The sequence below is a fragment of the Lissotriton vulgaris genome, chromosome 5 (assembly GCF_964263255.1).
Source record: "Lissotriton vulgaris chromosome 5, aLisVul1.2, whole genome shotgun sequence".
In the NCBI taxonomy this organism is placed as follows: domain Eukaryota; kingdom Metazoa; phylum Chordata; class Amphibia; order Caudata; family Salamandridae; genus Lissotriton; species Lissotriton vulgaris.
The window spans coordinates 642225168-642246969 of NC_141693.1; positions in this window are offsets into that span (position 1 = coordinate 642225168).

A 21802-nucleotide genomic window follows, 5' to 3' on the forward strand; every position below is an offset into this window, starting at 1 on the left:
GGGATTATTCCAGAGGCCTGTTAGTTCTTTCTTTTTTCTTGGCGGAGGTCTCGTGTGTACCAACAGGTCCTTGATATTCGTGCTCCTCTTGTTCGCAAATCTTGGTTTTGGCCAAGTCAAGGTGTTAGATGTAACGATCTTCCAGTTACGGTTGATTATTTTCTTCACCTGGTTAGTTATTGGGCTATACGTTGTCACACATGTGGTCCTGTCATCAACGTTTTTTGGGTGGCTTTCGAGGAGGGACTCTCTTGGTTGGTTTCTTGCTCGTTTTGCACAGGAGTTGATTATTCTTTTCGGGTAATCTCTGGTTGTCAGTTTTTCACAGAGGTCCTTAGCTTGTGTCTTGTAGTCGTTTATAGAACTACAATTCCTTCTGAGCCGTAAGAACTGGCTATACGGAAGGTTTTCCCTTAAGGGGCGGGGGTGGAAACTATTGAAGGATAGTAGACTGTTTTTAGCAGTGGGTTTAAAAAATGTTCTCGTTTGAAGACTGTTGTCTTTCGCAAAGATAGTGATATCCAGAAAATCCAGGCTTTGTGCATTTGCTGTGTATGTGAATTTGAGGCATTCGTCTTGGATGTTCAACCATCTGTGGAATTCTGTAAGGGATGTATTGTCCCCTCTCCAGATTAGGAAGACGTCGTCGATATATCTCTTCCAGAAGAGTATATGACGGAAAAAAGGATTTTGTGCGTTATGTACAAAGGTTTGTTCAAAAGTGCTCACGTACAGACCTGCTACGCTGGGCGCAAAGGTGCTGCCCATCGATGTTCCATGTTGCTGGAGGTAGAGAGTATCTTTATACTGGAAAAAGTTCTCCATTAGGGCCAATCTGCAGGATTCCAATACGAAATGTCTTGGGGTTCGGTGTGGCCAATCAATGTTGAACAGGATCGTTTCGAGAGTCTCCAAGGTTTTTTGTTGCGGAAGGCTCGTGTATAGACTCTCGATGTCCAGTCCTACTAAGAGCATACTGCTTTCTGAGTACTCGAAATTTTGTAGCATGTTGATCAAATCTCGAGTATCTTTCAGGTAGGTGGGAGTGGCTTGGACCAGTGGTCTTAAATACTGGTCTGCAAATTGTGATAATGGCTCTAGTATGGAGTTGATCCCCGAGACAATTGGTCTCCCTGGTGGTGGCATTTTTTCTTTGTGTGTTTTGGGCAGAGAGTAAAAGTAGGGCGTGACTGGTGTTTTTGTAACCAAATAGTCCGCCTCTTTCTTTGAAATCCAGTTATTGCATTCAGCTTCATCAATCATTAATGATATTGTTCTCTGTAAGCGCACTGTTGGGTCAGTTGTGATCACTTGGTAGAATTTTGTGTCCGCCAATAGATCCATACACTGTTTTTCATATCCTTCAGTTGTCAGTAAGACAATCCCTCCGCCTTTGTCCGCAGGCTTTATGACTATGTCATGGTTGTCTTTCAGTTCTGTCAGGGCCGCTTTCTCTGCTTTTGTCAGGTTCTGGAAGGTTTTGTGTGGCTGATGATTCAATTCTTCGACTTCTTTCATGATTGCCTGTTCGAAAGTAGTTATTTCGATGGGGACTTGCGAGTTGAGTGGGCAAAAGGTGGATTTTCTTCTTAGATTTGTGTCTCCTTCTTGGGGTAGTTGTTCTCCCTTGAAAAAGGCTTTCAGTTTCAGCGTGCGGCAAAAGTTGGCGAGTTCGCATTTTGTTTTGAAGACATCTACTTTTGGAGTTGGCACGTACCCTAATCCTTTGTTCAGGACGTTGGTTTGATTTTCTGTAAGTTCTAAACCTGTCAGGTTGACTATTAGATTGTCGGCCCTTGTCCTGGGTTGGCTTTTGTTGCGCTCCTGGTTTGGACCTGTCGGGGTTGGTCGGACCAAGTCACTCCTTTTTGTCTTGACTTTCGATTGTTCTGGCCATTCCCTAAAAAAGGACGGCTTTGTTGATAATTTTGGGCTCCTTGTGGTGGCATTTGTTGATTCATAGGGACCTGGAAATATGGGTTAGGCCAGCCTTGGAACTGAGGGTTGAACGGGTGGAATGGGACTCCTTGCATGTTATCTTGGAAGAAGGGGGGGCGCCAATAGTTGCCTCTGCCTCTTCGTTGTCCCCTTTTGTTCCTGAAGTTTCCACGGCCTCTGGGTGTAGTATCGTCTCCACTTTGATCAGAGCTGTTGTCTGAAGACACACTGGTCGTGTCTGAATTATCATTTGGTTTGTAGTCTTTGCTACTGTAGGGGTGAATGCGTTTCAAAGAGAATCTTTTCAGTTCTTTTGCCAACTTTTGCAATTTGGTTTGTGTGAGGTATTCCTGACTGTCTTTCATTTCTTTATTGATTTCGTCAAGGCGTGTCTTGTAGATTGTTATATTAATTGTGTTGTTCAGTTTTGTTTCTAAGATCTCAATCTTGACCGCTAGTTCATCCGTTAGCCTGGTTGCCGTTTTAATTATTAGGACTAGGTAGTCTCTGGTACATTTCCAGGATATAAAAGACCAATCCTTCCTAAATGCCAGGTCTTTGAGGAAAATTCGTGGTGCGTTCGTCACCCATAGGCCTCTTGGTGCCGCATTGACTCGGAGGTACTCGGTCATTATTATTCCGTGCACTGCTGTGCGTACTTGCTCTTTTTTCAATTCGCTCAACTCGTCCCATTCTGCCGTTGACGATAGAGTCTGGTTGAGGTCACCCTCTATGAGTAGAGGTGGTCTTGCCAAGATTTCATCATAGTCTTCAGTTGTGTAACTGAGTCCCAGACTTCCTGCCATGTTGGTATGCTTTGCAGGGAGTATGGTGTCACAGGCTTTTGTTGTTGCCTATGCGAATTTCTCCCACAGCTGTTCGCTGCTTGACATGTATTATCATGGAGGTGGGGGGAGGCAGAGTGAAAATCCTTTCAGTCTCCGTCGGTAACTTTATAATCAGAAGGGGAAAGGATCACTGGTCCTGCTTAAACCTTGGGCTCACAAGTCGAGGACCTGGTTTTTCTCCCAAATTAAATGACTCTCATACACGTGTATGTTGGTAGTGATGGTTTCTCGTTTGCGGTATATACTGTATCCCCGCTTCTCTACACGTGCGTGCGTAATCATTGAGTCATTCGTTTGTCTTGTGCACCCTCCACCAGGAGGTTTTGCCTTAAGGTTTAAGGCAGTAGTGATCGTGGAAGTGAGGGGGTAGTGGTGTGAAAGCTAAAATGTCAGAAAACCAGACAAGTGTTCTTTATTGAGTCTGGGTTCGGACTGAGGGTAAAAATTACGGATGCACTTTGTGAATTGTTAAGGGATTCTAGTGCATTGCAGTGAAAATTTAAAAAGAGGTCGACATGTTTCAGCCTTTGGTAGTCAGAGGATCTATAGGCTTTCTTCAGGACCAATGGGGTTAAGTGAAAATGTGAAAAATGTGAGAAGAAAAGAGGAAATTTGACCTGTTTCTTCGTGACTTTTAAGGTTACGTTGTACCTGTAAAAGTAAACAACAAACACACAAACAGCCACAAACAGGGAGAGGGGATATGGAAAGACATATAATTATGTACAATAGTACCTCAATCTTATAAGGAACTAGAAAATGGCAATATTTCCCGTCATACTCAGTTTTGGGCGTCAACTCTTCCATTCTCATGCTTCGTTTCGACTTATGTTGGAGTGCCCATAGTTCTGACATTTATACTGTAGTGAAGTGCACTTAGCTCTAAACATCTCACTGTGCGTGGTCTATCGTGATACTGCATACAATCTGAGTATTCCAGGGGTGGCGACATGATGATGGTGCCTAAAAGATATTTTCACAGGTTGTGTTAGGTGAAAAATATTAGTGCTCAGAGCGCTGCGCGCGCTTTTTGATACGCATACCTTATTTTGTTTTGGAAATTTCTCCCTCGGGGAATTAAGGCTGATCGAGAGAGGCCTTACTGAAACGTATTAAGAAGGGGATATTATCTGGTGAGCTCCTTAAACTTACGGTTTTGTCGTCGTTAGGACGCTTCTAGTTTTACCCCATACCTTAGTGCCTTCTTACTCGGTCCTGGCAGCATGTGCTGACTCTGCCCTTCCTCACCCGGAACTACAAAGTGTAGTGGTTCCCGGTTTTTTATACTCCAGGGTGTGGAAAAAATAGAAGAAACACTTCAGCGGTTGCCGGAGGTGCCTTCCAAAGTGAAGGGTAGACTACCCACTATTAATTGGGGAAATACTCTGTATGAGTAGGCCGTGAGAATAGAAGTTTGTTTAGACTACAGTATTTGATATGGGGTTACTGGTGGGGTACATGGGTTGAAAACCCCAGAAAGGTTGGTAGTGTTATTGTTTTCTCAAAAAGTCGAAGTTTTTTAGAATCATCTGTTAAGTGATAGCCATGGAACGGAATCATTCAGGCCTAAGGTATCTGTTTTCAACCTGTGAACCCAACGTTGTTCTTTTTCGAACAATATTCTTTCCGCATTTCTGTCAATTGTTTCCAGGCTTTCCAGGATTACCCAGTGGAGATCGTTGGCAGTATGTTGTTTCTCTTTGTAGTGTGACGACATCTTGGTCGTGTTTTTCTGGCAGTTGACATTGCTCCTGTGTTCACTGAGTCTTTGTTTCACTTTGCGGCATGTCATCCCTATGTATTTCATATTGCACGGGCAGGTGATCATATAAATCACGTGGCTGGTGTTGCAATTGGTGTGTCTTTTTAACTTCCATAACATGTCAGGAAGTAATTGCAGCTCTTTTGTTGGTTTTGTGGTGGTACATGCCACGCAGGATCCACAAGGATAATGGCCAGTGATTGGGGGATTATTCCAGAGGCCTGTTAGTTCTTTCTTTTTTCTTGGCGGAGGTCTCGTGTGTACCAACAGGTCCTTGATATTCGTGCTCCTCTTGTTCGCAAATCTTGGTTTTGGCCAAGTCAAGGTGTTAGATGTAACGATCTTCCAGTTACGGTTGATTATTTTCTTCACCTGGTTAGTTATTGGGCTATACGTTGTCACACATGTGGTCCTGTCATCAACGTTTTTTGGGTGGCTTTCGAGGAGGGACTCTCTTGGTTGGTTTCTTGCTCGTTTTGCACAGGAGTTGATTATTCTTTTCGGGTAATCTCTGGTTGTCAGTTTTTCACAGAGGTCCTTAGCTTGTGTCTTGTAGTCGTTTATAGAACTACAATTCCTTCTGAGCCGTAAGAACTGGCATACGGAAGGTTTTCCCTTAAGGGGCGGGGGTGGAAACTATTGAAGGCTAGTAGACTGTTTTTAGCAGTGGGTTTAAAAAATGTTCTCGTTTGAAGACTGTTGTCTTTCGCAAAGATAGTGATATCCAGAAAATCCAGGCTTTGTGCATTTGCTGTGTATGTGAATTTGAGGCATTCGTCTTGGATGTTCAACCATCTGTGGAATTCTGTAAGGGATGTATTGTCCCCTCTCCAGATTAGGAAGACGTCGTCGATATATCTCTTCCAGAAGAGTATATGACGGAAAAAAGGATTTTGTGCGTTATGTACAAAGGTTTGTTCAAAAGTGCTCACGTACAGACCTGCTACGCTGGGCGCAAAGGTGCTGCCCATCGATGTTCCATGTTGCTGGAGGTAGAGAGTATCTTTATACTGGAAAAAGTTCTCCATTAGGGCCAATCTGCAGCATTCCAATACGAAATGTCTTGGGGTTCGGTGTGGCCAATCAATGTTGAACAGGATCGTTTCGAGAGTCTCCAAGGTTTTTTGTTGCGGAAGGCTCGTGTATAGACTCTCGACGTCCAGTCCTACTAAGAGCATACTGCTTTCTGAGTACTCGAAATTTTGTAGCATGTTGATCAAATCTCGAGTATCTTTCAGGTAGGTGGGAGTGGCTTGGACCAGTGGTCTTAAATACTGGTCTGCAAATTGTGATAATGGCTCTAGTATGGAGTTGATCCCCGAGACAATTGGTCTCCCTGGTGGTGGCATTTTTTCTTTGTGTGTTTTGGGCAGAGAGTAAAAGTAGGGCGTGACTGGTGTTTTTGTAACCAAATAGTCCGCCTCTTTCTTTGAAATCCAGTTATTGCATTCAGCTTCATCAATCATTAATGATATTGTTCTCTGTAAGCGCACTGTTGGGTCAGTTGTGATCACTTGGTAGAATTTTGTGTCCGCCAATAGATCCATACACTGTTTTTCATATCCTTCAGTTGTCAGTAAGACAATCCCTCCGCCTTTGTCCGCAGGCTTTATGACTATGTCATGGTTGTCTTTCAGTTCTGTCAGGGCCGCTTTCTCTGCTTTTGTCAGGTTCTGGAAGGTTTTGTGTGGCTGATGATTCAATTCTTCGACTTCTTTCATGATTGCCTGTTCGAAAGTAGTTATTTCGATGGGGACTTGCGAGTTGAGTGGGCAAAAGGTGGATTTTCTTCTTAGATTTGTGTCTCCTTCTTGGGGTAGTTGTTCTCCCTTGAAAAAGGCTTTCAGTTTCAGCGTGCGGCAAAAGTTGGCGAGTTCGCATTTTGTTTTGAAGACATCTACTTTTGGAGTTGGCACGTACCCTAATCCTTTGTTCAGGACGTTGGTTTGATTTTCTGTAAGTTCTAAACCTGTCAGGTTGACTATTAGATTGTCGGCCCTTGTCCTGGGTTGGCTTTTGTTGCGCTCCTGGTTTGGACCTGTCGGGGTTGGTCGGACCAAGTCACTCCTTTTTGTCTTGACTTTCGATTGTTCTGGCCATTCCCTAAAAAAGGACGGCTTTGTTGATAATTTTGGGCTCCTTGTGGTGGCATTTGTTGATTCATAGGGACCTGGAAATATGGGTTAGGCCAGCCTTGGAACTGAGGGTTGAACGGGTGGAATGGGACTCCTTGCATGTTATCTTGGAAGAAGGGGGGGCGCCAATAGTTGCCTCTGCCTCTTCGTTGTCCCCTTTTGTTCCTGAAGTTTCCACGGCCTCTGGGTGTAGTATCGTCTCCACTTTGATCAGAGCTGTTGTCTGAAGACACACTGGTCGTGTCTGAATTATCATTTGGTTTGTAGTCTTTGCTACTGTAGGGGTGAATGCGTTCCAAAGAGAATCTTTTCAGTTCTTTTGCCAACTTTTGCAATTTGGTTTGTGTGAGGTATTCCTGACTGTCTTTCATTTCTTTATTGATTTCGTCAAGGCGTGTCTTGTAGATTGTTATATTAATTGTGTTGTTCAGTTTTGTTTCTAAGATCTCAATCTTGACCGCTAGTTCATCCGTTAGCCTGGTTGCCGTTTTAATTATTAGGACTAGGTAGTCTCTGGTACATTTCCAGGATATAAAAGACCAATAAGGTTGTGTCAAGAGAGATTAGGATTATAAATGGGCTTTAGGAGATGGGAGAACAGTACGGTTGGACTTGGCCTTTTTGGCAGGTTCACCCTTAAACGTTTTGCCTTTTTTGTGACCTCCTATTAGTAGTTTTTGGCATCTGCGCACTTTAGCACTAGGTCCCAGTGTAAAGTGTGTGCGCACCCTGAGTGTGTGTGTTGAGATTGGCCTGCCCTCCGATAGGAACGCATGGGGGATATGTGTGTCCCTGGTAATTCCTGGTATGAGAGGAGTGCAGGGGGGAGTTTAGTATGTGCAAACTCGTGAGAATGAATGCTGCGCTATGGTGTGCGGAGATGTATGGTGACTAGTGGAGAAATGCCATTTTTAGAAGGTAGCATTTCTGTGTGCAGTATCTGCCTGCCTGATGTGAATTGCATGTCTGGCTTGTGATTGACAGGTTGGATGGTGTGGTTGGCTCCAGGAGCCAGGATGAGTCTGACCTGGTGGTGAATAGGGAGATTTGCATGTAAATGGGAGGGAGGAGTTGCACCTGGGACCTTAATAGGGTTGTGCCTTCCATCCACAATGCTGGCTCTGCCCCCTGTGGTGCGTCTGAGCACCTAGCCCCCACCTGACAAAGGAGAGAGGAGCTAAGCTCAATAAAGTGCTCAAAAGCTCCCCCAAACTACTTGCATCTTGTTTTCCCCCAGCCCTGTGTTGTGGCAAAGGGAAAAGTGGTATAAAAGAAGGGGCTGTGACCCCAGGAAAACGTTCTCATTTGCTCCTGACTTGAGGGGGGCCTGCTGCTGCCAGGCTCCAGGAGGAACCGCCACAAGGGACTGCCTCTCTGCTGGAGGGCCATGTGTGCTGGCCTGCCTGGGCCCAGCCTTTGCCCCCCAGGACTTAAACTCTAGCGCCTTGGGAGCACTTCATTTTTAATTTCTGGAGAGCGCTTTACTTTTATTGGAAAGAGCGCTCCTGTTGTTCATTTTGCAGTGCTGGGCTGCTGCCTGGGAATCCACACAGCGGTTGCCCACCCCGCTGTGTACTCATTTTGCGCGGCGGTGCCCACCCAGCATTTCTGTGCACCGAGACGGTGCCCACCCGGCCTCTTTGCCGTTATTCATCATTTGTGGATCTATATACATAGCGGGTTTCCACCCCACAATTGCCAACAGAGGAAAAGAAATCACCGCCGGCATCACGAGCAACCGGGAAGAGGAAAGCGGTGTTGCCTGCTTGTGGGTATGGCTTGGCCGGGAAGCAGGAAGGAAAGCAGGCTCTTGAAGGCAAGGCTCCCTCGGCCGAGGTGTGAGCCCTGTGTGTGCTGAAGGACGTCTCAAGCTGGAGCCTACCCCGCAGTGAGGAGCCTTCCCAAAGAGGTTCCCAAGACAGCCACGAAGGAGGAAAGATTTGTCCTCCCCATTCCCGAGAAAGGAATCTTCCGCTGCCCCAGCCGTAGAAGGACCGTTGGATCGTGCCCGCAGAGCTATCAGAGAGCTCTCGGCGTAGGGTTGGTGTTCACCCAAAGGACCGACACCAGGAAGAGAGGAGACCTTAAAGAAGTCCCACGTGAGTGGGACATTACCCTCCATGTCGAGTCCCTGCTGTGCTTGAGCGGTCCCGCAGGGCAGCAGATTGCTCCAATGTTGGGAGACATTTTCTTTTTCTTAAACGTAAGAGTCCCCCAAGTAAGGCTCACAAGCACTGTAGAGCCCACTCTCCCTGGTCTTCTTGACCGGTCCAGCAGGGCAGCGGACCGCTCAAATGTTGCAGAGCATTTTGTTTCTAAGAGTCCCCTGAGTGGGGCTCACAAGCACAGTTGTGCCCATTCTTACTTTGGGTTCACAGTGGCGCCGCAGTTGCGGGCCACTGCAAAGTGGGGCATCTGTGGTGATAGAGTCCCAGAGAGGGGCTCAGGGGGCACGCAGGTGCCCATGCTCATTTTCACAGCTGCCCAGCAATTAGTGGGCAGCTGCTACATTTAGGCCAAGTGACTTTGTGCACTTTTTGGATGTTGGTGCTTTGGCAGCTTACGCCCTGACTCTCAGGACATGGGGCATTGGAGCCCAGTGTAAGGCCAGTTGGCCTGGGGTCAGGTGTGGTGCCTGTGTGTACCAGAAGGGTGCAAGGCCCTTGTCAGTGGTCCTCTGGTGCACTGTTCATGCTTAGAAAATGTTTTGATACACATGACAACTGTGATTTATGCACCATGATTTATGCCTCTACTGTGGTATATGATTAGGATGTTTTGTATACTATCTTTTATGTTGCAGGATTACCATCTGATGTGTTTTGTGATAATACAAAGGCTATTTTTGATATAACCTTGTGTGGAGTTCCTTTCATGGTGCGCCTAGTGTGTTGCTGCTGTTGTGTGTGTACATAACGCACAAATGCTTTACACATTGCCTCCGGGATAAACCTGACTGCTCGTGCCAAGCTACCAAGGGGGTGAGCAGGAGTTATCTTGGCGTGTAACTCCCTTGCCCTGACTAGAGTGGTGGTCTCTGCCTGGCTTTGGCGCAAGCCTTAGCCAACCAGAGATCCCATTTCTAACAAGTACTGTCTAGCAGTCCTTTACCCCCGATGGTCAGGTGTGATCACTGTTCTACTTATGTGGGAAGGGATGCAATGGTCAGGTTGTTTAGGCAGACTTGGTTCAATCCAAGGTTTAGGATGATGGCTAAAGCATTGTGCCACAGATGCCTCGTGTGTGAACAGAAGTATATAAAGAAAGGAACAGCAGTAACACTGAGTCACGTAGGAAGATAAGGTGTTACATTCAAGAGGATGCAGTTGGATTTCATTGAAATGCATGTGTGCAATGGATTGTGGTACCTGTTGGATGTTGTGTATATCTTTTCACGATGGGTTGAGGCATACCGCACAAGATGGAATGGCAGTCTCACAGTAGCAACGTCTTTGTTAAGGGAGTTAATAACCATGTTTGGCTTTCTGACTTCCTTGAATTCTGATCGAGGCATGCATTTCAACAATGAAAACCTGAGGATGCTGTGTACTGCTTTGCAAGTTGAACAGAGACTTCATTTTTCTTACATGTCTGAGGCTTCAGTTCTGGTGGAGGTGTCAATGGGACTTTGAAATCTAGGCATGCAAATGTGTGTGCTTCTATGTCTTTGAAGTACCCTGATGCTTTCCCACTTATGTTCATGAATCATTGCAGCATGCCTGATCGAAGAACAATATTATTCTGTAAATCCGTTATTGCCACCACTCAACAGCATCTTTAAAGTCAATGACATTCAGAACTCAAGAACATTCCAATGCTAATAAAGCCCCCCATTAACTGTCTTCTCCCTTCTTTTATTGCTGCTGCTCACTAAGATTCGTTCTTTTTTTGGATACTCTTGCAAATGATATATAAGAGTGTATAGTTTAAATGTTGAGCGTAGTGATTTTTATAGAGAGAGTCCGGAGTATGTGAAAAGAAAATTGTAGAATCTTTCAGGCTTTTTGAGCGAAGATTGAAGTAGTTGGTAGTGCATGGAGCGGGTTTACACAGCAGGGCAGCGCTGACGTGTAGGAGCATGAAGGTGGCAGCACAGCCATTTTGGAGCATATCTGTAAAGAAATGTGAGGTAGTGGCAGATGGTTTGCGTGGAGTCAGCAGTGGTTAAGCGATCTGATGCCAATGCACTTGGAATCAATAAAAAAGAGCTTATGGCAGATAAGCTGTCTCGAGTGTTGGTGTAACATGCATATTTTAGGATAACTGGCCTGTGTTGCTGAGAAAATGTATTTTAAGCACTTTGAGTTTATATTTAAAAGAACCCTTAACCCCCCGGAAACAAGCATTGGGGAGCAGTTGGGGCAACAGTCGTCTTGTTCCTCAAGGGCATACTCTGATGTCTGGTCACCATCTTAAATGACCTATAGACCGTTAACCTGCTTGTTGTAAAGCTTCTTTTCTCATTTAGGTAGACAGTGTTGATGTATTGGGGGAAGTGGTACATATGTCTATTTTGGTCATGGGAGGAGCCCATGCAGGATTTTATTGTGTGTCATGGTTCTTTTTTGCCTCAGAGAGAAACCAACAGGACTCCTCATTTGTTTACAGTAGCTTTGCAGGCTAAAGCTTTTATTTGAGAGTTGTGGGGCTGGAGAAAACAATACGTTGTTGAATTTGTAAAGGTCTTTTTCTCAGGTTGAAAGGGAGTTAAGCGCTTTAAGTATGGAACAATGAGAAGGTTCCTAGGATTTTAGTTTTGAGGATTAGCTCAAAAGGCAATAGAGAAGATTACTATGGCGGGTCAAATAGAATGGATAGGAAAATGGAGGCCTTGATTGGGAAAGTTACTCCTGGTGAGAAGGAACGTTTTTGGTCTGCAAATAAGTGAAAGTTAAGCATGAAAAAAGAGGCAAACTGTTCCACAAAAGAAAACTTGGGACCGTCAAACTTGTTTGGTAAAAAAGAGAAAGTCTGCGGAGGCAGATTTTGATTTCTATCTGGTCAGTGATGAGGATGGTGCTGTGACAAACTACAAATGGTTCTGTCGAGTGGGGAATAATTTCGTTAAACCTATGTAATATTCATCATGCAGAAGCGAGTCAAATACATTTCTTTATAGACTTCATGATAGAACCATATGTATAGTTTCACTCAGTCACACATGTCACCTTGTTGCACTTTATTCACTTTATCTTTATATCACTGATGTAATTTGATGATTATTTAATTTGACAGCCCTACATGATTCAAAGAGTAAAAAACTATTTTTATATCAAAAATCCTTTTCAGCAATGCGTGTTTCATTCTGAAGTCTATAAAGAAATGTTTTAGACTTGCTTTTGCATGATTAACACTATATAGGTTTGAAGCAATTGTTCTACCCAACATAATCATTTCTAGTTTGTTTTATGCATGCCCAGGTTCTGAGGGACACAGGGTTAACTTATTGACTTGCTTTGAGGATGTTGTTGAGGGCACATCACATGGGCAAGAGAAAGGCCCAGAAAATGTGAGCAGTAATGGATCAAGAAGCCATGAACATAAAATTGTGATTTGCGATGAGTACTCTGGGAATGTGGAGGTGAAGATCAGCTACCCCTCTGATTTTGATTCAGAGGACGTGGAGCAGGGATCTTATAAAGAGATGTATTCTGATTATGGTAAGAGTAAAAGTAATGAGGCTTACAGATGGTAAACAACCTTTACAATGCAACTTTTACCACGCAGTGCCTTTACGACGCAACTTTTACAACTCAAACCATTACAATGCATTGCACTGGGGGGCGCTCTAGGATATGGAATAGGTTTAATTTACTATCCAACACCTTCCCTACTATCCACGGGGACTGGAGTTGGAATAGTAAATTAAACTATTCACTATCCAGTGCCCCAAAGCACTATACGTTGTAAAGGCTTGCGTTGTAAAAACCGCATTGTAAAGGCATGCGTGGTAAAAGCATGCGTTGTAACGTCATACATCCCTTAAAGATACTTTTGGTCAGCACATATTTGACCTCATGCTCATTAAGCATCAATTATCTACAGCGTGGGTGCCCTCAGAGCATGTTGCTGAGTATGTTCAGTTCTGGATGAGAAGAGAGATCCCAAAATATGTATGAGTAAGGCGAATGCCTGAATGCCCTAGGCCTTCAGTGGATAAGAATGTGTTGGTAACATGTGTACAATGGATTGAGGTATGTGTTGGATGTTTGTGTGTATCTTTTCAAACTGGGTTGAAGCATGCCTCACAAGAAGGAATGACATTGTCACAGTAGCAAAGCTTTAATTGAGGGAATTAATACCCAGGTTTTGATTTGGGACTTCTTTGAAATCAGACTGAGGCTCGCATTTAACAATGAAATCCTGAGGATGCTGTGCGCTGCTTTACAAGTTGAATGAAGACTGCATTGTAGTTACAGACCTGACGCTTTCAAGTCTGGCGGAGCAGGTCTGTTTGACTTTGAAATCCAGGCTGTGTTTGAAGTGCCCTGATGCTTTACCACTTTACTGATGATCTGATACTTGATTACTGCGAAGGGCTGGCTGATGTGGTGTGTTCTGTGTCTCATTAGGTTGGCACGGCCACAGCACAGTCTCACCAGGAATAGTGCCATGACCTCAGCCCCATTGACTCGGTCTTTGTGAAAAAATGTGTCTGAAAGAGTTTTCTGGAACCTACTGGCATGGGCCGTTCCAAGTGATCCTTGTCACCACAACTGCTGTGAAGTGCGGAGGTGTCCCCAAATAAGTGGATGCTGCCCACACTCTCTCATTCTGTATCCCCTTGATGATATAACAGCACTGCTCCCAAAAGTACCAGTGGTGGTCGAGTGATCAAGGAAGCAGGATAGTCGAGCTGTAGGTGACCAGGAGGAAGCAGAAACAACACTTGTCCTTCCTGAGGGGGTTCCTTGAGAGTTTGGCTGTTGAAACTGAAGAAGGAGAGGCTAATCCTGTGGGTATTACTGAGTTAGACTTGGATGCTGACGAAGAGCCGAGTGCTGTGGAATGGCGAGTGGCTGCAGGAGAACATTGACCAAGAAGGGGGGAGAAGGGAAGACTGGTTCTGCAGGGGGATGACCTCCCAGTCAATCAATCAATCAATAATCCTTTATTCGGTATTTAAAAAACACCATAAAAGTACAAAGATATACAATTAAAATCATAAAAATAAATTTCATAAATCATAAGCATCATATGGCATTGCGGGTTCAAATATGAGGAGAAGAGAATACAAAATATTCAATCAATACAGCTCTCTTGTTTTCCGGAGCCTTAAAGCAACATTGAGAAAATTCATCACACAAGTCAGCGTAAGCGGATCGTTAGCCTTTTGCAGAAATAAGAGGGCAACCGTAGTTTGTCGAAACTTGGCCTGTTTTATAATACCTACTAAAAATCTACGTCTTGGTAATGCATAAAATCTACATTGTAATACAAAATGAAGGGTGTCCTGTGGAGACCGATTGTCGCAGCCGCAGGCACCCTTCTCCTCAACTGTTGAAGTCAAACCTGGGGGGTCAGCCAGGAGATGATGTAAAAGGTTGAACCTAAAACGGGTAATTAGAAATCTCTCCTGTAAGTTAGATAAAAGAGCGAGATATGGTTCCATGCCTTCCACTGTTTGGACCTGGCTGTATGCGCGGACTGAAGGTTTACCTCCCTCCTGTACTGCCCTGCGCGAGGCTACCTGCTCCAAGAATAATTGCTTTACTCGGGCTTTGTCTTGGGGGACGATTACTGTTGGGTTTATAAAGAGATCCTCACAGCCAATTCTTTCAAGGGAGTTTTTAACATACATTAACCATGGGATTCTCATTCCCTTGTCCCTGCCATACAGTCTCTAATAATTCGCCTGCTGAAATCAGCCTCTACATTTGTTTAAATCTTTAGCCAGGCCAAAAGGGTCTAACCTTAACCAGGTCATCGATATTTAGCCTTCCCAGTTCCTCATGGACGATCAAGGCCGGAGTACTTTTTGGGGTTTGGAGGACCTTCCTTAGGTATTTATTCTCCTCCACCTGAAGTTGCTGTGTATTAACAAAGCCCCACACTTCTGATCCATAGGTCACTTTAGAGCAGCTTACAGAGCTACACAGGTTCATAACTTGCTCTGGTGACCACCTCCCCAGCTTTCGCCCATAATTCATTATGGCCCCAGGCGAGGCTACTAATGTGGAACATAGCTCTACAATTAAAGTTTTAAAATTTAAAAAAACATCAAATAACAGACCAAGATAAGAAAAGGTTTGTACCTGACCTATTTTGTGTGTGCCTATCCTGTATGTGAACTTCTTACAGGGTTCAGTTCCCGCCGACATAACAAAGGACTTAGAGAGATTGGCCGATAGATCTAGCGTGTCCATAAACCTTACGAACCCATGTATCAGACACTGCATTCCCTTGGGGGTACGAGCTAACAGTACCGCGCCGTCCGCGTACAGCAGCAGCGGAACTGATCGGTTTCCTATTCTTGGGGAATCCACCTTTAGTTCACTTAATGCATGGTCTAAATTATTTATATATAGCAAGAACAAAAAAGGGGCCAGGATACATCCCTGTCTTACCCCACTATTACAGGGGAAGGACTCTGTGGTGCCCCCTTCCAAATTAAACCGTACATTTGCAGAGGTGTTCCAGTGCAATGCTCTCAGAATATTTACTAGACCCTGCTCCACTCCTAGTCTAGACATCAGGGTCCATAACTTTTCTCTTTTTACGCTTCATTACTTGCTATAGTATACTTGGCCACTAACAGATAAAGGTTCAAGCACTGGTCCGTCGTGGATCTCCCTGTTCTAAATCCGTACTGGACGACAGTAATGATTTGATTATCCTCCGCCCAGTCAGTTAGGCGCATTAGGATCACTCTACCCAAAATTTTGTCCATCACATCTATCAGTGAAATAGGCGGTAGCACTGGGGGTTGTCCCTATTGCCCTTCTTGAAAATTGGGACTATTGTAGCAGTCGACCAGGAATGCGGTAGACCAGTTGCTACTGCTGCGTTTATCACCCTTGTAAGAATAGGGGCCCATAACTTCACATTCCTAAGAAAAAGGTCCAGTGGTATACCATCTGGGCCCGGAGCTTTGTTACGTGATATGCCCTGGACGGCCACTGTGATTTCCCCCAGAGAAAATTCTTCGGAGGAAACCCACTGACCACCTTCCCCTGCAATAGAGTTATTCACTTCTGAGTGATTGTACAAACCTTTAAAGTGGTTGTACCATTGTTCAGGCAAGATCGTGGTACCAATTTCAGGGGTGTTATTGTCCTGAAAACACGGTTTATTTATTGTATTCCAGAACAGAGTCATATCTCTTCTCTCTGCGGCATCCCTTAGGTCTTCCCAGGCTTGTAGTTGGAGGGAGGGCTTCCTAATTTTGATCGCCTTTTTATAGGCGCTCCTGCACTGGATAATTTTAGTCTATTACGGGGGTAACTTTTAAGACAGAGTTTTAGTTCCCTCTGTGCTCGGGAGCATTCTTCATCGAACCATCTCGGGGTAGAGTTTACCTTCCCAGGGGTGGAGGTCTTGTGGAGGTCTTTAGCAGGCCATCTATCAGGTGGGCAATTGCCTCGAATGCCCTCACCAGTGGCGGCTCCTCCACCGAGAGGTCTAAACACTCCTCGATAGGTGCTTTCCCTGTTTCCATCAGGGATTTATAGAAGGCATCCCCATTAATTTTCGACCATTTCAAACGTCTTCCCTGGTCTGATGGCTTCTCTATGCAACCTGCAAACTCTCTCCTCCTGGATTTCCTCTGGGGCAAATTCATTAGCTCAAGGACTAGGGGGTTGTGGTCACTAAAAGTGTTCCACTCGATCTCATTCCTTATTATCCAATCCTTAAGCAGACTTGATACCATTATGAAGTCTATATATGATCTGCATTCCCTGCCTTTAAAGGTTGGGGTCACAGCGTCATCCCTTCCAATGTCAAAGGTATGTTCTAAGTAATGGCTTTTTAAAATGTTGCCTATTTCCAAACCTTCATTTGTGAGCTCAATGTGCGGGCCTTCCTCAATTGGACAGCTAGACCTTTCTACATTGGGGGTAGTAAAGTCAGACATAGATGGCAATTAAAATCGCCGACTAATATTACAAACGGGGCCGCAGCCCCCTTCCTCCTTGCTAACTCAGCACTTAAATTGTTGTCTACTTCCTGAGTTATTGATTCATTCCCCTTATTTGCAACAGTATTATACAGGTTGATCAATATCATATTCAACCCGTTTCTGGCAAACCCGAGAGCCTGAATATGGTTGGAGGACCAGGTTAAGTCGGTCCACACTCCCTTCATGTGTAGATCAATATATATGGAAAGTCTACCAATGGCTCTCCCTGATCCTGATTTCTGGGCGGGCACAAAGAAACACTTATACCTAGCTAAGTAAAAGGGACTACAATCTACTGCCCAAGTCTCCTGTAGACAGATTATCTGGAACCTAGTGATATATTGCCTCCATTCAGGGTTGTCAAACTTAGCTGATTAACCGGCTATGTTCCATGATACTAGCTGGAGTCCCCATGGTTGGGTATTTATTCTGTGGGCTAATGAAGTGGGTTGGTCTGCATCCTATACCTCCTCGCTCCCTGATAGCATGGGCAAATGCCCATACTGGGGTCCTGGAGCACTGGTGAGGGCATGGGGGGGTCTCATTAGAGGTCTCCGTTATTGGAGAGGAATACTGGGAATCGTTCTGGTACACCGACTGCAAACCCCCACCCAATCCAGATACTACCCTAGTGGGCTCAATCAGTGCAAGGTTGGATGAGATGGAATAAGTTGGGTGAATGTAGGTAGAACCTCCCTCTGCCTCTAAACCCTTCTTGGGGTAAACTTTAATGGGCACTAGTCAATCCAGTTCCTCCAAGGACATCAAGGGTTCGAAGCTGTTTCTTAAACTCAATGCCCCTGGATGGCCTGAAGAAGCACTCTGCATTCGAGGACATGGCCCCCTCCCAGCAACAAAGCTATCCCTACTTCCTGAGTGCACAGGACCTTGATTAAAACTCAGAGTTCCTCTCCAATAAAAATAGCCCTGGGGCAAGGGTATAATACTGTTTGAGTGGGTAACAAGACCGCCCCTTAAAATGAGGTTGACTAATCTACAGTCTCTGAAATTGATCACCACACAAATTTCCGCAATGTCCTTTTTTTCTATTCCCCAGCCAGCTCACTCTCCGCACATGCAAAATGTCCCCCTGTTCGTTTTCCGGGAGCGGCCTGTGCTTATTTAGCCAGAACATGGTCTTATTCCTTAATATTTCGTGGGATTCAATGTGGTCTGACTTCCCGCAAGTATAACCACATATGAGGCTCCATCGGGGATAGATTAATACTGGGTAGTTGGTTCAAGGACACCTTAGGAGATGACCCTTTTGAGTAACCTACAATTGGGGTTTCAGAGGTTGTTAGCTTATGGCTTGGAACCGTTAGCGGGGCAATAGGCGCCTTTCCTGTATTAAAAGTGGTTCTTTGAGGGGGCCACTAATTAACACTTGTGCAGTGGTATTGACCGGGGCAATGGTAATTTTCCCTCTACTCAGGGTGTTTTTGTGGGGGGAGCCGCTAGAGCTTGGTTGATGCCTATTTGTGGAGTTTGGTGGATCCCTTGCAGTACTAATTTGTGCACTGGGGGGTCGGCTATGCTCCTTTCCTTCCGAGGTCTCTGGAGCTTTGTTATTAGGTGCAGTGGAAGAAGATGGAATACCACCCTGAGCCCACCCCCTGGTCTTCACTAGGGTTACTATCTTGTCCAACCTACTCACAATTAATTTTATTTGGTTGCTAACCACTTGCTCAAAGTACGATTGTAAATCTGCAATAAGTTGGGACACCCAGATAGGGGGGGAATTGTGGTTGCGTGACATGCCCAGCTTTTTCCCCTCCCATGTAATATATTCTGTGCTGGGGTCAAATTGTGCTTCCTAGGCCTAGGTTTACTACATCTAACCCCTTTTTTCTTTCTGGTTTGAACCTTTTTCCCAACATTAATTGTCTCAGGGTCATCAATGCTCATCCTCTGTGCACATGAAATGTCCGTCGACTGCGAAACTGTTGTACCATGTGGAGAATCAACCGTAATGTCATTTTCAGAGGCTTGAGTCATCGTACTCAGGTCGATATTTGGGGTTAATGACAGGCGTCTTTCAGTACTCTCGATTTCATTGGATACCACCCCAATCGCCCTTTGCAACATACAGTCCATGGCAATGGGCTGTGCCGTGGGTGGTGGGAGTGCTCTCTTTTGTTTGGTCACCAAGCTGGAATTAGGAGGAATGTTGTAACCTCTTTTGGCTGATCTAGTTTGCACAATGCTGGCCATTATATTGCTCACTTAAACTTGGTGCAAACTTTAATACGAATCCAGCCCTCCGGGGGTTCACTATAACTTGGTTAGATCAGCCCAAATGGATGAGAGTCTGGTATATCCTAACTCCACCCCACCGATACTAATTTATATACAACAAAAAAATGGCGATTCCGCATAATCACTCACATTCCAGGCACCAACTCTAGTCTTGCCAAACGAGGTCCTTGCCAACAGGATTCAGCATTCAATCCAGATCAGTACAAGGAAAAGGGGGGTGGTCCAGCCCAGCCTCGGTCTGCACCGGACGGCCACAGTCGGCCCACCCTTTGCCCAGGCTTAGTCCGGCGCACGCCCGCGCGTGTCCCGTGAGACCGGAAGTAGTGTTTGTTTAAATCACCCCCGGAGTCAAGGGGGAGGGGCCGCTGGTCTCGTGCTTGCCCCTGCAGCCTCCTGGGTCCTGGAGTTCGGCAGCCGGTATCCTGCCGCACACAGCAGCCGGTAAGCGCTGCGTCTCCCACGAAGCGGGAGGCGCAAGGTCAATTTGAAAGCCCCCGGAGTCAAAGGGGAGGGGCCGCTGGTCTCTTGCTTGCCCCTGCAGCCTCCTGGGTCCTTGAGTTCACCAGCCGGTATCCTGCCCCACACAACCGCCGGTAAGCACTGCGTCTCCCGCGAAGCGGGAGGCACAAGGTCAAATTGAAAGCCCCCAGAGTCAAGGGGCAGGGGCTGCTTGTCTCATGCTTGTCTCATGCTTGCCCCTGCAGCCTCCTGGTCCTGGAGTTCGCCAGACGGTATCCTGCACCACACAGCTGCCGGTAAGCGCTGCGTCTCCCGTGAAGCGGGAGGTGCGAGGTCAATTTGAAAGCCCCCGGAGTCAAGTGGGAGGGGCCGCTGGACTCGTGTTTGCCCCTGCATCCTCCTGGTTCTTGAAGTTCGCCAGCCGGTATCCTGCCCCACACAGCCGCCGGTAAGCGCTGCGTCTCCCGTGAAGCGGGAGGCGCGAGGTCAATTTGAAAGCCCCCGGAGTCAAGGGGGAGGGGCTGCTGGTTTCGTGCTTGCCTCTGCAGCCTCCTGGGTCCTGGATTTCGCCAGCCGGTATCCTGCCCCACACAGGTGCCGGTAAGCGCTGCGTCTCCCGCGAAGCGGGAGGCGCAAGGTCAATTTGAAAGCCCCCGGAGTCAAGGGAGAGGGGCCGCTGGTCTCGTGCTTGCCCCTGCAGCCTCCTGGGTCCTGGAGTTCACCAGCCGGTATCCTGCCGCACACAGCCGCCGGTAAGCGCTGCATCTCCCGCGAAGCGGGAGGTGCGAGGTTAATTTGAAAGCCCCTGGAGTCAAAGGGGAGGGGCAGCTGGTCTCGTGCTTGCCCCTGCAGCCGCCTGGGTCCTGGAGTTCACCTGCCGGTATCCTGCCCCACACAGGCACCGGTAAGCACTGCCTCTCCTGCGAAGCCGGCGGGGTCGCTGGTCTTGTGCTTGCCCCTGCAGCCTCCTGGGTCCTGGAGTATGCCAGCCGGTATCCTGCCCCACACAGCCACCGGTAAGCGCTGCATCTCCCGCGAAGCGGGAGGCGCGAGGTCAGTTTGAAAGTCCCTGGAGTCAAGGGGGAGGGGCCGCTGGTCTCGTGCTTAACCCTGCAGCCTCCTGGGTGCTGGAGTACGCTAGCCGGTATCCTGCCCCACACAGCCACCGGTAAGCTCTGCGTCTCCCATTCATTCCGGAGGATATTGAGGAATCTTGATCTGAGTGATGGAAAAGGAGAGGGGACTGCAGTCAGAAGGTCAAAATGAGAAAGAGTGCCCTGGCAGTGGTATACTCTTCCCCTGAATGGACTTCGTTCCTTCCAAATGACAGGGAAAAGGAGTTCTGGGAATTTTGGGATCACTGTGGAAATTCAGTTGAAACCTCGGGAACTTGATCTCAGTACGATATTACTTTAGAATTTTCTTTGTTAGTGAAATTGAGTGCCTTGAGACATTTTATTGTGGATATGACTGAGCTTCCTTTCTTGGATGCAGATGAGTTTCCAATGCTAGTTAATGAACTGAAACACTTCATTTTGGAACATATTGTTTATGAACTTGAACCATTTATTATAAGAGATATTTCATTAGAATTTGCAGGGAAGAAATAATACCGAGGCCTGAGGCAGCTGAAGGAGCCTAGGGTTGTCCTTTAGAAGAAAACGGAGTAGGGCTAAGGAAGACTCACGAAGATCTTTGTACATATTCTTGTTGCCCATCATTTGAACTTTGGTTTTGCTCTTTGTACAGGTGGAGACTGCCAGAGAAGTCTCTTCAGCCCCTACGTTCCATCTAACGGTTTAGATTCCAACAAAGAAATGGAAGCCTATTCTAATACTGATAGGCATAGATACATCATAGCAGACACACTAATGGTTGTATTTATAATACTAATCGCATTACTTAAAGGTTTTTTTTAGCTTCACATAGGTCAGGAGAGATCAAGCCTACTGTTGCCCATACTACATCACGTCCTGCTGTTAGTAACTTACAGTTGTGGGGGGCTAAGAAACTGCACACATCTATCAAGGTGAGATTTCTCTTGAAACACTTTTTTTCAGATTGCCTTATGAATACATTGACACTGTGAATACAAGAGATAGGTACATTTGGAGCCAGTTGCCTGCTTCTGTTGCAGAGGATATAGCCTACCACCATATTCCTTTGACATACAGAGTTTCTTGTAGTCTTGTACTAAGCTTATTCTATAAACGGGGTAGTGTCCAATATTATTTGCCAAATTATGATTTATTCCTTTCAGAAGTCACAATGTTCAAACATT